At 46.3% G+C, this 15,861-nt stretch overlaps 1 pseudogene; it reads right to left on the bottom strand.

Moving 5' to 3' along the window:
- Window positions 1-15,410, bottom strand: part of LOC118473045 (uncharacterized) — a 28,720-nt pseudogene extending 13,310 nt beyond the window's left edge.
- Between the last annotated feature and the right edge of the window lie 451 nt (window positions 15,411-15,861).

Genomic DNA, 15,861 nt, shown 5'->3' with positions numbered 1-15,861 from the left:
ACTAGTCACTAGGGCTTTGTGTGGAATTGGAGAGGATTTGATCTCTTTGGTGTGTCTAGAATTGAATGCTAGAGCTCTTGTAGTAGTTGAGAAGTGGAAAACTTGGATGCAATGAATGGTGGGGTGGTTGGGGTATTTATAGCCCCAACCACCAAACTTGACCGTTGGCTGGGCTGTCTGTTCGATGGCGCACCGGACAGTCCGGTGCACACCGGACAGTCCGGTGCCCCCTGCCACGTCATCACTGCCGTTGGATTCTGACCGTTGGAGCTTCTGACTTGTGGGCCCGCCTGGGTGTCCGGTGCACACCGGACAACTCCTGTTCATTGTCCGGTGCGCCGGAATGGGCGCGCCTGCCTTCTGCGCGCGCAGAGCGCGCATTTATTGCGCAGCAGGTAGCCGTTGGCGCGGAGTTAGCCGTTGCTCCGGAGTCGCACCGGACAGTCCGGTGAATTTTAGCGGACTAGCCGTTGGCGTTTCCCGAAGCTGGCGAGTTCCTGAGGCTGCTCCTCCTTGGCGCACCGGATACTGTCCGGTGTACACCGGACAGTCCGGTGAATTATAGCGCGAGTGCCTCTGGAAATTCCCGAAGGTGGCGAGTTGGAGTTTGAGTCCCCCTGGTGCACCGGACATGTCCGGTGGTGCACCGGACAGTCCGGTGCGCCAGACCAGGGGTGCCTTCGATTGCCCCTTTGCTCCTTTGTTGAATCCAAAACTTGGTCTTTTTATTGGCTGAGTGTGAACCTTTTACACCTGTATAAACTATACACTTGGGCAAACTAGTTAGTCCAATTATTTGTGTTGGGCAATTCAACCACCAAAATTAATTAGGGACTAGGTGTAAGCCTAATTCCCTTTCAATCTCCCCCTTTTTGGTGATTGATGCCAACACAAACTAAAGCAAATATAGAAGTGCATAATTGAACTAGTTTGCATAATGTAAGTGTAAAGGTTGCTTGGAATTGAGCCAATATAAATACTTACAAGATATGCATGGAATGTTTCTTTCTTATTTAACATTTTGGACCACGCTTGCACCACATGTTTTGTTTTTGCAAATTCTTTTTGTAAATCCATTTCAAAGATCTTTTGCAAATAGTCAAAGGTAAATGAATAAGAGTTTGCAAAGCATTTTCAAGATTTGAAATTTTCTCCCCCTGTTTCAAATGCTTTTCCTTTGACTTAACGAAACTCCCCCTAAAGGAGATACTCCTCTTAGTGTTCAAGAGGGTTTTGATATGCCATTTTTTAAAATACTACTTTCTCCCCCTTTTGAACACAATAGGATACCAATTGAAAAATATTCAACACTAAGTTTTTGAAATCGGTGGTGGTGCGGTCCTTTTGCTTTGGGCTCATTTCTCCCCCTTTTTGGCATGAATCGCCAAAAACGGAATCATTAGAGCCCTCGAAGTACTATCTTCCCCTTTGGTCATAAGTAAATGGGTTAAGATTATACCAAAGACGAAGTCCGGTCCTTTTGCTTTGGGTTTTTACTCTCTCCCCAAAGACAAGGTCCTTTTCTTGGAGCGATGGCGAAGGATGAGTTACGAAGTGGAAGCCTTTGTCTTCGCCGAAGACTCCAATTTCCTTTCAATACACCTATGACTTGGTGTGAAATAGACTTGAAAAGCACATTAGTCATAGCATATGAAAGAGATATGATCAAAGGTATATAAATGAGCTATGTGTGCAATCTAGCAAAAGAAATTGCGCGAATCAAGAATATTGAGCTCATGCCTAAGTTTGGTAAAAGTTTGTTCATCAAGAGGCTTGGTAAAGATATCGGCTAATTGATCTTTAGTGTTAACATAAGAAATCTCGATATCTCCCTTTTGTTGGTGATCCCTAAGAAAATGATACCGAATGGCTATGTGCTTAGTGCGGCTATGCTCGACGGGATTGTCGGCCATCTTGATTGCACTCTCATTGTCACATAGCAAAGGGACCTTGGTTAATTTGTAACCGTAGTCCCGCAGGGTTTGCCTCATCCAAAGCAATTGCGCGCAACAATGACCTGCGGCAATGTACTCAGCTTCGGCGGTGGAAAGAGCGACCGAATTTTGCTTCTTTGAAGCCCAAGACACCAAGGATCTTCCCAAGAACTGGCAAGTCCCCGATGTGCTCTTCCTATTAATTTTGCACCCTTCCCAATCGGCATCCGAATAACCAATCAAATCAAATGTGGATCCCCGAGGGTACCAAAGCCCAAACTTAGGAGTATAAGCCAAATATCTCAAGATTCGTTTTACGGCCGTAAGGTGGGATTCCTTAGGGTCGGATTGGAATCTTGCACACATGCAAACGGAAAGCATAATATCCGGTCGAGATGCACATAAATAGAGTAAGGAACCTATCATCGACCGGTATACCTTTTGATCCACGGACTTACCTCCCGTGTCGAGATCGAGATGTCCATTGGTTCCCATGGGTGTCTTGATGGGCTTGGCATCCTTCATTCCAAACTTGCAAAGAATGTCTTGAGTATACTTGGTTTGGCTAATAAAGGTGCCCTCTTGGAGTTGCTTGACTTGAAATCCTAGAAAATATTTCAACTCCCCCATCATAGACATCTCGAATTTCTTTGTCATGATCCTACTAAATTCTTCACATGTAGATTCGTTAGTAGACCCAAATATAATATCATCAACATAAATTTGGCATACGAACAAATCATTGTTAAGAGTTTTAGTGAACAAAGTAGGATCGGCCTTGCCGACTTTGAAGCCATTTGCAATAAGAAAATCTCTAAGGCATTCATACCATGCTCTTGGGGCTTGCTTGAGCCCATAAAGCGCCTTAGAGAGCCTATAAACATGGTTAGGATACTCACTGTCTTCAAAGCCGGGAGGTTGCTCAACATAGACCTCTTCCTTGATTGGTCCGTTGAGGAAAGCACTTTTCACGTCCATTTGATAAAGCTTAAAGCCATGGTAAGTAGCATAGGCTAATAATATTCGAATTGACTCAAGCCTAGCTACGGGTGCATAGGTTTCACCGAAATCCAAACCTTCGACTTGTGAATACCCTTTGGCCACGAGTCGAGCTTTGTTCCTTGTCACCACACCATGCTCATCTTGCTTGTTGCGGAAGACCCATTTGGTTCCTACAACATTTTGGTTAGGACGTGGAACTAAATGCCATACCTCGTTCCTCGTGAAATTGTTGAGTTCCTCTTGCATCGCCACCACCCAATCCGAATCTTGTAGTGCTTCCTCTACCCTGTGTGGCTCAATAGAGGAAACAAACGAGTAATGCTCACAAAAATGTGCAACACGAGATCTAGTAGTTACCCCCTTATGAATGTCGCCGAGGATAGTGTCGACGGGGTGATCTCGTTGTATTGCTTGGTGGACTCTTGGGTGTGGCGGCCTTGGTTCTTCCTCATCCTCCTTTTCTTGATCATTTGCATCTCCCCCTTGATCATTGCCATCATTTTGAGGTGGCTCATTTTCTTGATTTTGCCCTTCATCAACGTGAGCCTCATCCTCATTTTGAGTTGGTGGAGATGCTTGCGTGGTGGAGGATGGTTGATCTTGTGCACTTGGAGGCTCTTCGGATTCCTTAGGACACACATCCCCAATGGACATGTTCCTTAGCGCTATGCATGGAGCCTCTTCATTACCTACTTCATCAAGATCAACTTGCTCTGCTTGAGAGCCGTTAGTTTCATCAAACACAACGTCACATGAGACTTCAACTAGTCCAGTGGACTTGTTAAAGACCCTATATGCCCTTGTGTTTGAGTCATAACCAAGTAAAAAGCCTTCTACAGTTTTAGGAGCAAATTTAGATTTTCTACCTCTTTTAACAAGAATAAAGCATTTGCTACCAAAAACTCTAAAGTATGAAATGTTGGGCTTTTTACCGGTTAGGAGTTCATATGATGTCTTCTTGAGGATTCGGTGAAGATATAACCGGTTGATGGCGTAGCAGGCAGTGTTGACCGCTTCCGCCCAAAACCGGTCCGGTGTCTTGTACTCATCAAGCATGGTTCTTGCCATGTCCAATAGAGTTCGATTCTTCCTCTCCACTACACCATTTTGTTGAGGGGTGTAGGGAGAAGAGAACTCATGCTTGATGCCCTCCTCCTCAAGAAAGCCTTCAATTTGTGAGTTCTTGAACTCCGTCCCGTTGTCGCTTCTTATTTTCTTGATCCTTAAGCCGAACTCATTTTGAGCTCGTCTCAAGAATCCCTTTAAGGTCTTTTGGGTTTGAGATTTTTCCTGTAAAAAGAATACCCAAGTGAAGCGAGAATAATCATCCACTATTACAAGACAATACTTACTCCCGCCGATGCTTATGTAAGCAATCGGGCCGAATAGATCCATGTGGAGTAGCTCAAGCGGCCTGTCGGTCGTCATGATGTTCTTGTGTGGATGATGGACTCCAACTTGCTTCCCTGCCTGGCATGCGCTACAAATCCTGTCTTTCTCAAAATGAACATTTGTTAATCCTAAAATGTGCTCTCCCTTTAGAAGCTTATGAAGATTCTTCATCCCAACATGGGCTAGTCGGCGGTGCCAGAGCCAACCCATGTTAGTCTTAGCAATTAAGCATGTGTCGAGTTCAGCTCTATCAAAATCTACTAAGTATAGCTGACCCTCTAACACACCCTTAAATGCTATTGAATCATCACTTCTTCTAAAGACAGTGACACCTACATCAGTAAAAAGACAGTTGTAGCCCATTTGACATAATTGGGAAACAGAAAGCAAGTTGTAATCTAAAGAATCAACAAGAAAAACATTGGAAATAGAATGGTCAGGAGATATTGCAATTTTACCAAGTCCTTTGACCAAACCTTGATTTCCATCCCCGAATGTGATAGCTCGTTGGGGATCTGGGTTTTTCTCATATGAGGAGAACATCCTTTTCTCCCCGGTCATGTGGTTTGTGCACCCGCTGTCGAGTATCCAACTTGAGCCCCCGGATGCATAAACCTACAAAACAAATTTAGTTCTTGACTTTAGGTACCCAAACTGTTTTGGGTCCTTTGGCATTAGAAACAAGAACTTTGGGTACCCAAACACAAGTCTTGGAACCCTTGTGTTTGCCCCCAACAAACTTGGCAACTACTTTGCCGGATTTGTTAGTAAGCACATAAGAAGCATCAAAAGTTTTAAATGAAATGGCATGATCATTTGATGCATTAGGAGTTTTCTTTCTAGGCAACTTGGCACGGGTTGGTTGCCTAGAGCTAGATGTCTCACCCTTATTCATAAAAGCATGATTAGGGCCAGAGTGAGACTTCCTAGAATGAATTTTCCTAATTTTGCTCTCAGGATAGCCGACAGGGTACAAAATGTAGCCTTCGTTATCCTGAGGCATGGGAGCCTTGCCCTTAACAAAGTTAGACAAGTTCTTAGGGAAGCATTAATTTTGACATTGTCTCTCCTTTGAAAGCCAATGCCATCCTTGATGCCCGGGCGTCTCCCATTATAAAGCATGCTACGAGCAAATTTAAATTTCTCATTTTCTAAGTTGTGCTCGGCAATTTTAGCATCTAGTTTTGCTATATGATCATTTTGTTGTTTAATTAAAGCCATATGATCATGAATAGCATTAACATCAACATTTCTACATCTAGTACAAATAGATACATGCTCAACAATAGATGTAGAGGGTTTGCAAGAATTAAGTTCAACAATCTTAGCACGAAGTATATCATTCTTATCTCTAAGATCGGCAATTGTAACTTTGCAAACATCAAAATCTTTAGCCTTAGCAATCAAATTTTCATTCTCTAATCTAAGGCTAGCAAGAGAAATGTTTAATTCTTCAATCCTAGCAAGCAAATCATCATTATTATCTCTAGGATTGGGAATTGAAACATTACAAACATGAGAATCAACCTTAGCATTTAAACTAGCATTTTCATTTCTAAGGTTGTCAATCATCTCACGGCAAGTGCTTAGCTCACTAGATAGTTTTTGACATTTTTCTACTTCTAGAGCATAAGCATTTTTAACCTTAACATGTTTCTTGTTTTCTTTAATTAGACAATCCTCTTGGGAGTCCAAAAGGTCATCCTTTTCATGAATAGCACTAACCAATTCATTCAATTTTTCCTTTTGAGCTATGTTAAGGTTGGCAAAAAGGGAACGCAAATTATCTTCCTCATCACTAGCATTTTCATCACTAGAGGATTCATATTTAGTGGAGGATTTAGATTTAACCTTCTTTTTGCCGTCCTTTGCCATGAGGCACTTGTGGCCGACGTTGGGGAAGAGGAGTCCCTTGGTGACGGCGATGTTGGCGGCGTCCTCGTCGTCGGAGGAGTCGCTTGAGCTCTCGTCGGAGTCCCACTCGCGACAAACATGGGCATCGCCGCCCTTCTTCTTATAATACCTCTTCTTCTCCTTTCTTCTCCCCTTCTTGTCGTCGCCTCGGTCACTGTCACTAGATATAGGACATTTAGCAATAAAATGACCGGGCTTACCACACTTGTAGCAAACCTTCTTGGAGCGGGACTTGTAATCCTTCCCCCTCCTTTGTTTGAGGATTTGGCGGAAACTCTTGATGACGAGCGCCATCTCCTCATTGTCAAGCTTGGAGGCGTCGATTGGTTGTCTACTTGGTGTAGACTCCTCCTTCTTCTCCTCCGTTGCCTTGAATGCAACGGGTTGAGCTTCGGATGTGGTGGCATCATCAAGCTCGTTGATCTTCCTCGAGCCTTCGATCATGCACTCAAAACTTACAAAATTCCCGATAACTTCCTCGGGGGTCATTTTAGTATATCTAGGATTACCACGGATTAATTGAACTTGAGTAGGGTTAAGGAAAATAAGAGATCTTAGAATAACCTTAACCATCTCGTGGTCATCCCACTTTACGCTCCCGAGGTTGCGCACTTGATTCACCAAGGTCTTGAGCCGGTTATACATGTGTTGTGGCTCCTCCCCTTTGCGAAGCCGGAACCGACCGAGCTCCCCCTCGATCGTTTCCCGCTTGGTGATCTTGGTGAGCTCGTCTCCCTCGTGCGCGGTTTTGAGCACATCCCAAATCTCCTTGGCGCTCTTCAACCCTTGTACTTTGTTATACTCCTCTCTACTTAGGGAGGCGAGGAGTATTGTTGTTGCTTGAGAGTTGAAGTGCTCGATTTGGGCCACCTCATCCTCATCATAGTTCTCATCCCCTACCGACGGTACCTGTGCACCAAACTCAACAACATCCCATATACTTTTGTGGAGCGAGGTTAGATGAAATCGCATTAAATCGCTCCACCTAGCGTAATCTTCACCATCAAAAGTTGGTGGTTTGCCTAATGGGACGGAAAGTAAAGGTGTATGTTTGGAAATACGAGGGTAGTGTAGGGGGATCTTACTATACTTCTTGCGCTCTTGGCGCTTAGAAGTGACGGAGGGCGCATCGGAGTCGTAGGTCGATGATGATGAAGTGTCGGTTTCGTAGTAGATCACCTTCCTCATCCTTTTGTGCTTGTCGCCTTTCCGATGCGGCTTGTGGGAAGAAGACTTTTCCTTCTTCTCTTTGTGGTGAGAAGAGGAAGACTTTTTCTCCTTCCGTTTGGAGGAGTCCTTTTTCTTCTCCTTCCCCTTGGTGCGGGACTCTTCCGATGAAGTGCTCCCGTGGCTTGTAGTGGGCTTTTCGCCGGTCTCCATCTCCTTCTTGGCGTGATCTCCCGACATCACTTCGAGCGGTTAGGCTCTAATGAAGCACCGGGCTCTGATACCAATTGATAGTCGCCTAGAGGGGGGGTGAATAGGGCGAAACTGAAATTTTCAAATATAAACACAACTACAACCCGGGTTAGCGTTAGAAATATAAACGAGTCCGCGAGAGAGGGCGCAAAAGAAATCGCAAGCAAATAATGAAGTAAGACACACGGATTTGTTTTACCGAGGTTCGGTTCTTGCAAACCTACTCCCCGTTGAGGAGGCCACAAAGGCCGGGTCTCTTTCAACCCTTCCCTCTCTCAAACGGTCCCTCAGACCGAGTGAGCTTCTCTTCTCAAATCAAAGCCGGGAACAAAACTTCCCCGCAAGGGCCACCACACAATTGGTGCCTCTTGCCTTGATTACAATGGAGTTTTGATCTCAAGAACAAGTGAGAAAGAAAAGAAGCAATCCAAGCGCAAGAGCTCAAATGAACACGGCAAATCACTCTCACTAGTCACTAGGGCTTTGTGTGGAATTGGAGAGGATTTGATCTCTTTGGTGTGTCTAGAATTGAATGCTAGAGCTCTTGTAGTAGTTGAGAAGTGGAAAACTTGGATGCAATGAATGGTGGGGTGGTTGGGGTATTTATAGCCCCAACCACCAAACTTGACCGTTGGCTGGGCTGTCTGTTCGATGGCGCACCGGACAGTCCGGTGCCCCCTGCCACGTCATCACTGCCGTTGGATTCTGACCGTTGGAGCTTCTGACTTGTGGGCCCGCCTGGGTGTCCGGTGCACACCGGACAACTCCTGTTCATTGTCCGGTGCGCCGGAATGGGCGCGCCTGCCTTCTGCGCGCGCAGAGCGCGCATTTATTGCGCAGCAGGTAGCCGTTGGCGCGGAGTTAGCCGTTGCTCCGGAGTCGCACCGGAAGACGACGAACTCCGCTCTGCCCGACCCCAGGGCTCGGACTCGGGCTAAGACCCGGAAGACGGCGAACTCCGCTCCGCCCGACCCCAGGGCTCGGACTCGGGCTAAGACCCGGAAGACGGCGAACTCCGCTCCGCCCGACCCCAGGGCTCGGACTCGGGTTAAGACCCGGAAGACGGCGAACTCCGCTCCGCCCGACTCCAGGGCTTGGACTCGGGCTCGGCCCCAGAAGACGACGAACTCCGCCTCGCCCGACCCCAGGGCTCGGACTCTGCCCTGGCCTCTGCCGAACGACTTCCGCCTCGCCCGACCCAGGGGCTCGGGCTCGGCCTCGGCAACGGAAGACAGATTCGACCCCAGCTTCGGAGGAGCCCCCACGTCGCCCGGCCTCGGGCGCGGGCCCGCCACGTCAACAGGGAGCGCCATCACCACTCTACCCCGAGCCGACTCGAGCCGCAGAGAACAAGACCGGTGTCCCATCTGACCAGCTCCGCCAGATAGGCAATGATGGCGCCTCCCAAGCTCTATGACGGCGGCGACTCTCAGCTCTCTTACGGAAGCAGGTGGACGTCAGCAAGGACTCGACCGCTCCGACAGCTGTCCTTCCGCCAAGCTCCGTTGCTCCTCCGACAGCCACGACATCACACCAGCAGGGTGCCAAGATCTCTCCGGCTGCCACATTGGCATGTACTTAGGGCGCTAGCTCTCCCTCCGCTAGACACGTAGCACTCTGCTACACCCCCCATTGTACACCTGGATCCTCTCCTTACGACTATAAAAGGAAGGACCAGGGCCTTCTTAGAGAAGGTTGGCCGCGCGGGACCGAGGACGGGACAGGCGCTCTCTTGGGGCCGCTCGCTTCCCTCACCCGCGTGGACGCTTGTAACCCCCCTACTGCAAGCGCACCCGACCTAGGCGCGGGACGAACACGAAGGCCGCGGGACTTCCACCTCTCTCACGCCCGTCTCCGGCCACCTCGCCTCTCCCCCCTTCGCGCTCGCCCACGCGCTCGACCCATCTGGGCTGGGGCACGCAGCACACTCACTCGTCGGCTTAGGGACCCCCCGGTCTCGAAACGCCGACAAGACCCGAATGCCGAATCTCTTTCTTTCCTTGCACGTCCTTAACTTAACAGTTATACCGGAAGGAGTCAGGCCACCGCCATGTCCAAACCGGACAAAACATTCCCCTCCTTATCCTCCCGGTGCTCCCCAGCCTTCATAACCCTGGGGTTTGGACCGTACGAGTTCAGATTGAGTGACTGCCCATACAGTCTCGAGTGGTTGTACTTATCATGAGTACATGTAGTGAAGGATGACAAACCGGTCCTTATGTGAGGGGACAATCCTTCTGCTCACATCTAAACCAGCTGAGCCATCACCTTAGGCCCTCCCCTAAACCAGGGAGTCCCTGATCATCCCTACTCAAAGGTGATAAGGGTGAAAACCCTTCATCATACACATTTTGAAAAGCATTTTCTTTTGAAAACTCACACCTTTTCTCAAATCATTTGTAACAAATATATCAAGGATTGATTGCGGCAAGCGGCTGGGTGGCCATAATAACTTGTCTCAAAATCATATTATGCATAAAATAACATGTTGAGGGTTGTGGTTGAAAAATCATAGGTAATTTATGCATCAAAAGGATCCAGTGAGCTTGTCGTGCTTATCCGGCGAAGGGGGAAGGGGAGCTCGCGGAACTGGCTTCTGGCTCCACTGCCTAGCGTAGACTTGCAGATCTGGCCTCCACGAGACGGCACGAACGCTCCGATGACTATGCGACATGAACAAGCAAACATACAAACCAGCAAGTATACCAACAAATATTTAGTATAGTGGTCTGAATAGCGATATATGGATGGGTAGAGTCTTGAGTAGAATCTGTGTCATGTGGTGTTGAGATACTACTAGTGGTGGAGCGGAGGTGCTTACCAAGAGGGTGGACTGGAGGCAAAGCGACACTATGCGTGTAGCCGGCAGAGCAGAGTAACTGAGTGGTTGGGGTGTTTGCCTTGGCTGAGGGTGTTGAGTGTGTGGAGAGGGAGAGGGTAGCTGGGTGTATGTGGTGTAGCACAGTGAAGTTCACTGTTGGTGAGAATAGTGACGAATGAATCGTCTGACTTAGTATGAACAGGAGAGTTATAGGCAGAATATGGGACAAGAGTATTTTGGGAGTTTTCTAGAACACGAACCATGCTTAAGGGATGACATGGTCAGATAGGGAATAGTTTGATAATAATTTAGAAACAAGAATTATTGGAATCGGAGTTTGGAAGCCTAGTTCGAAGGAATCTCAAAGTTAATCGTGCTCAACTTGGAGAAACCTGGGATGGGTGACCAGATGGGAAGTTTCATACTGGAAGGAAAATCACAGTCACCGGAGTTCGTATGACTGGAATATGGGTCTGGCTGGTCTTAGGTGGACTGGACAGCATGATGGATGAGTAGTTGAAATTTGGGGTGATCGGATAATCGATGAATAGTAACGATGAATAGTAACGATGAACAATGATGATGAAAAGTTAACATAGATATCATCGATGAATAGGAACGATGATAAATAGTGTTGGTGAATAGTAACGATGGTGAATAGTGTCAATAAATAGTAATAATGAATAGTAACGGTGATGAACAGTAACGATGATGAATAGTAACGCCGAATAGTAATGGTGAATAGTCCATATGAACGAACGATGAACGCTGAAAAGTGAATATGAACGAACGATGAACGATGAATAGGAACTATGAACGAACGGACGAACGATCGAATGATCGGACGAACGAACGATCGAAATTTCGGCAGCATAACGGCAGGACAAAGATTATCTGGAAGAACGATGAATAGGGACTATGAACGAACAATGAACGATGAATATGAACTATGAACGAACGATGAATGATGAATAGGAACTATGAACGAACGATGAACAATCTAATGATCGAACGAACGAACGATCAGAATTTCGGCAGCATAACGGCAGGACAAAGATTATCTGGAAGAATGATGAATAAGGACTATGAATGAACGATGAACGATGAATATGAACTATGAACGAACGATGAACGATCGAATGATCGAACGAACGAACGATCGGAATTTCGGCAGCATAACGGCAGGAAAAAGATTATTTGGACGAACGAACGGACGAACGATCGAACGATCAGACGAACGGACGAACGAACCATGAACGATCGGACGAACGATCGAACGATCAGACAAACGAATGAACAAATTAAGAACAGGGGGACGAACGATCGAAGAACGACCGAACGATCCTTGTGCTAGTGTGTGCTTGTGTGGGAGGTGGAGTGGGCGTGTGGGGGGGAGTGGAGAGAGTTGCCATGAAATGGCTTGGGGTGGGATGAGAGGAGGCCCTTGCCCCTCTATTTATAGCCATGGTGGGGGGATTAGGGGGAGGGATGAGAGGATTAGTGGGAGGATGAGAGGATTAGTGGGAGATTAGCATGGATTTGTCTTATATGAGTGTAATTAGCTTGTAGAGCTCAACGTATGACACCGGAGGCATACGTATACGTATGAGCATGAGGAAAGTTATGAAGAAAATATTTGTAGGGACTTGAAAAATGATTCTGAAGGTATTTCTCGAGAGGAAAATATCTGGAGGATTATCGGTGGAATATTTGAGCAGTATTTCTGGAAAGAACTCGAGGGGATCACTGGGGAAATATCTGGGCAGTATTTCTGGAAAGAATTTGAGGGGATCACTGGGGAAATATCTGTAGGATATTTTGAGGAGGATTTTGGAGAAAATATAGACCACTATATTTTATTTGCTAATATCAACTTGCAAACAAACCTTTTGAAATGAAATTTGAAATTCATTTTGAATTTAGAGCGAGTTTGAGAAAATTCCAAGATTTGAATTTTTGGGATGCTACAAAGACCTTATCAGGCCTGCTACCATCATTAAGTAGTTGAGCCATCCTCCTAAGAACAAAGCTAGAGGTGTTGTTCCACCTCATTGCCCTAAGACCCCAAGGAACAATAGTAACAAGTTTAGTCGTTGCTAGAGCAGCACCAATACCAAGTGCATCATCATCTGCATCACTAACTATTGCACCAACACCAGCCCTTATCAACCCATTCAACACATCAATAGCCACCAACAACCCACCCTGACCACCATCTTGGACTAAAGGCATCCTACCACTGGTTTTCTTGTACAAATTGGGATAATAATATCAACATGGTAATCATGGTGAAAATAAGAAAACACAAATGTGAATGAAAAAAATTGGTCTCAACCATGTCCATCGTATTATTACATTATCATCAAACAAACACGAGTTCCATAGGAGAGTAAACAAACTAAATTCAATAACATAGTCCATCATATCCTAGAGGTTCCCCTCCCTTCCCACATAGCATTGCAGATGGCATCCCTCTTTGCAGCCATGGCACTAGATTCTTGGCTCTAGCTACCATTATCATCTCATGGATCTTGTTGTGTGATAGTGAAACCCTCCTCATCAAGCACTACTTCATCAATGCCAAAGCCTAAGATCTAGTTATATAGGATGGAGAATGCCAACACAAGCTTCTTATACTTGTGAAAGGGCTTGTTGTCCAGGATATGAAACCTATTCTTTAGTGCACCTATAGCCCTCTCCATAGTAACTTTGAGTGATGAGTGTCTGAGGTTGAACAACTGCCTTGCATTGGTAGATCAATTTATACTCCCAAACCCACTCAAATGGTACTTGACCCCCTGAAGGGGGTAGAAAGCCAATGTGGCATGCATACCCGGCATCTACCAAGTAGAATTTACCTACAATATGACATCTACTTGAGCATATGTGACATTGCTTTGGTCAAAAAATTTATGGACTTGGCAGTGCAATTACCTTGTGGGATAGTGAACACATCATCCCTCTCAATGACATTAGCTAGGATAAGTGCATCATAGGAAGACCCCTCCCAGCCAGCTAGAACATATTTGAACTTGAGGTCAAAGTCCACAGCAACCATCACATTTTGTGTGGGCTTAGTTTTACCACCCCTAAAACCTTGCTACATGTGTCTAAGCACCCTTGCCAGCACATGGGTACCATCAATGGCACCAATGCAGTCCTAAAAACCATATATGTAAGATAAAGGAACATGTGAATATGAACAACTATTGAACCCAAGGTAAACAAATACCTTGGGTTCTTAGTTAGAGATGATGCTGCTGCACGATACGAAGACACACTGGAACCTGAACCGACCGAGACAACCATCGAGAGGTCAAGGAAAAGGAAGCAGAGCGATCATAAACGAGGTGATAGAGGACTGAACAAGTTTCCTGACAATACATATATAATCTCAGATGTGAGCCCGAAAGGTCAGCCCTTTTCTCTAGAGGAGGCATTGCCTAAGTTTCAGAATGCCCTTGGGTTCTTAGTTAGAGATAATCTTGACATCACAATCCGACAGTGGAAATATGCGTCAGATGATGTCAAGAATCAAATGTGGAATAAGCTATTTACGAGGTTCGTTTTGCCTCGAGGTTCAGAAGAACTTGTGCAGGAATACATAATGAAGCAGTTTGTAACGGCTGGTCTCGGTAACCCTAAGCATCCTGGTTGTGTACGAGGAACCTCATCTAAGGAAGGATGGAAGGAAGTATTCGAACCATAGTAGGAAGGTCTGTATAAAAAACATGATCGATACAAGGAACATATGGCAGATTATTTTAAGGAGGAGGCTAAGAAAGAGATAAAGACCTGATGTCTCAAATGCTATCGAATTCTCCACCAGAATTGATGCAGCAATTGACGAGTGCGATGTTTGTTCAACAGATGACCACTCCACAGATGCAAATAATTCCAGCGGCTCAACTGATGTCTTCCAGCGATTATACGACCGTCCCAAGCTCTATCGCGTGAACGGGAAATAAGGTCCGATATCCAGTTAATGACATCACAACGCCTGTGGCGTGCACACTAGTTATAAGACATGGTATTAACAATCATCGTACGAAGAAAGTAGCCACAGACCATGCGATCCTAGGACACAAGTTCCATGGAAGTGACATTCCAGAATATTATTGCAATGTAGAAGTGATGACAATCGTCCAAAGATCCGAGGACGACATGCTAGACATCCCTAGTGTAAAGCCCAAAATTGGTAGAAGAAAAATGATAATAATGAAATAAAATAATAAATATAGAAATATGCATATCATGCTGGAGGTCTTGTATTGTTGCAATCGTACTCAAATTTGGAAGACAAGTTAGGTTTGAAAAGTAGAATTTGAAAATAGAAAGGGAAATAAGAAAAGAGAAGTAAAGGAAAAAGAATATACACTATAAAAGTATATATATTATAAATAAATAAATAAATAAATAATAGGCGTTATCTTCATATTAAGATTTTTATTAGATATTTGGAAAACTGAAGCTCAAACAGAATTTGAATTAGACTCTTAAATTTGGAAAGGAAAATAAAATAAAATAAAAAGAGAACAAAACGAAACGACCACTTGGGCCGAATTCGGTTCCCCTCGGCTCACCTAAATCCTGTCGCGCCAGCCCACCTCATGCACTGATAGCCACTTCCACGTGGGACCCACGGGTTAGCACCGTCTTCATCTCTCCCCGCATCGGTCAGGCATGTGTCGTGCTCTCTAACAGGTGGTCCCCTCTGCTCAGCCTCACCTAACACCCGCTCATGTACACCTCTCCTATTTCGCTGACTGGTGGACCATCTCTATCAGGACTGTCCCTGACCTCGCGGATTCGGTCTCAACGAATCCCGCGCACACCGCGGGGCTCAACATCCGCGCAACAGAAGCCTGCTTCTGCGCGCGCACTGACTGGAGGGCCCGCCCCGTCAGCCGCTCCCTCTGCCGCGCCATTACACTGAACCGCGGACCTCGCGCGGCAGAGAACGCTGGGCTCGCAGGGTCTTCGTCCTCGTTCGTCGCTGGCGGAGCTCAACAAACCAGGGAGTAAAATCCGCGCGGTGATCTCGCTGACCCGGGCAACGGAGTCCGCGACCCTACCTCCAAGGCTCCAACCCCGCCGAGATTTTCGCAAGACCAGCTATAAGACCCGACCACCTCCCATTGTCCAAAGCATCGTGCAAAAACCACCGAATTCGCGGAGAGGGAGGAGCACCGCCGCCGACTGTTTTCCGTTCACGCCGTCGGTCGGGGTCAAACCAGTGACTAGGAGGGTTCGCCGTGACCTGGCGTACGTGTTAGCGGCACCAGCACTGGTGGATGTGCGCCTATCACTAAGGAATCGCTCAAACGGAAAACCATGACCATCGTGGACCGCATGCCGCCGTGGACTGCACCCGTGACA

The sequence above is a fragment of the Zea mays genome, chromosome 7 (genome assembly GCF_902167145.1).
Source record: "Zea mays cultivar B73 chromosome 7, Zm-B73-REFERENCE-NAM-5.0, whole genome shotgun sequence".
NCBI lineage: Eukaryota > Viridiplantae > Streptophyta > Magnoliopsida > Poales > Poaceae > Zea > Zea mays.
The sequence above is the reverse complement of the archived record's forward strand: the minus strand, read 5'-3'. Positions and strand labels throughout refer to the sequence as shown.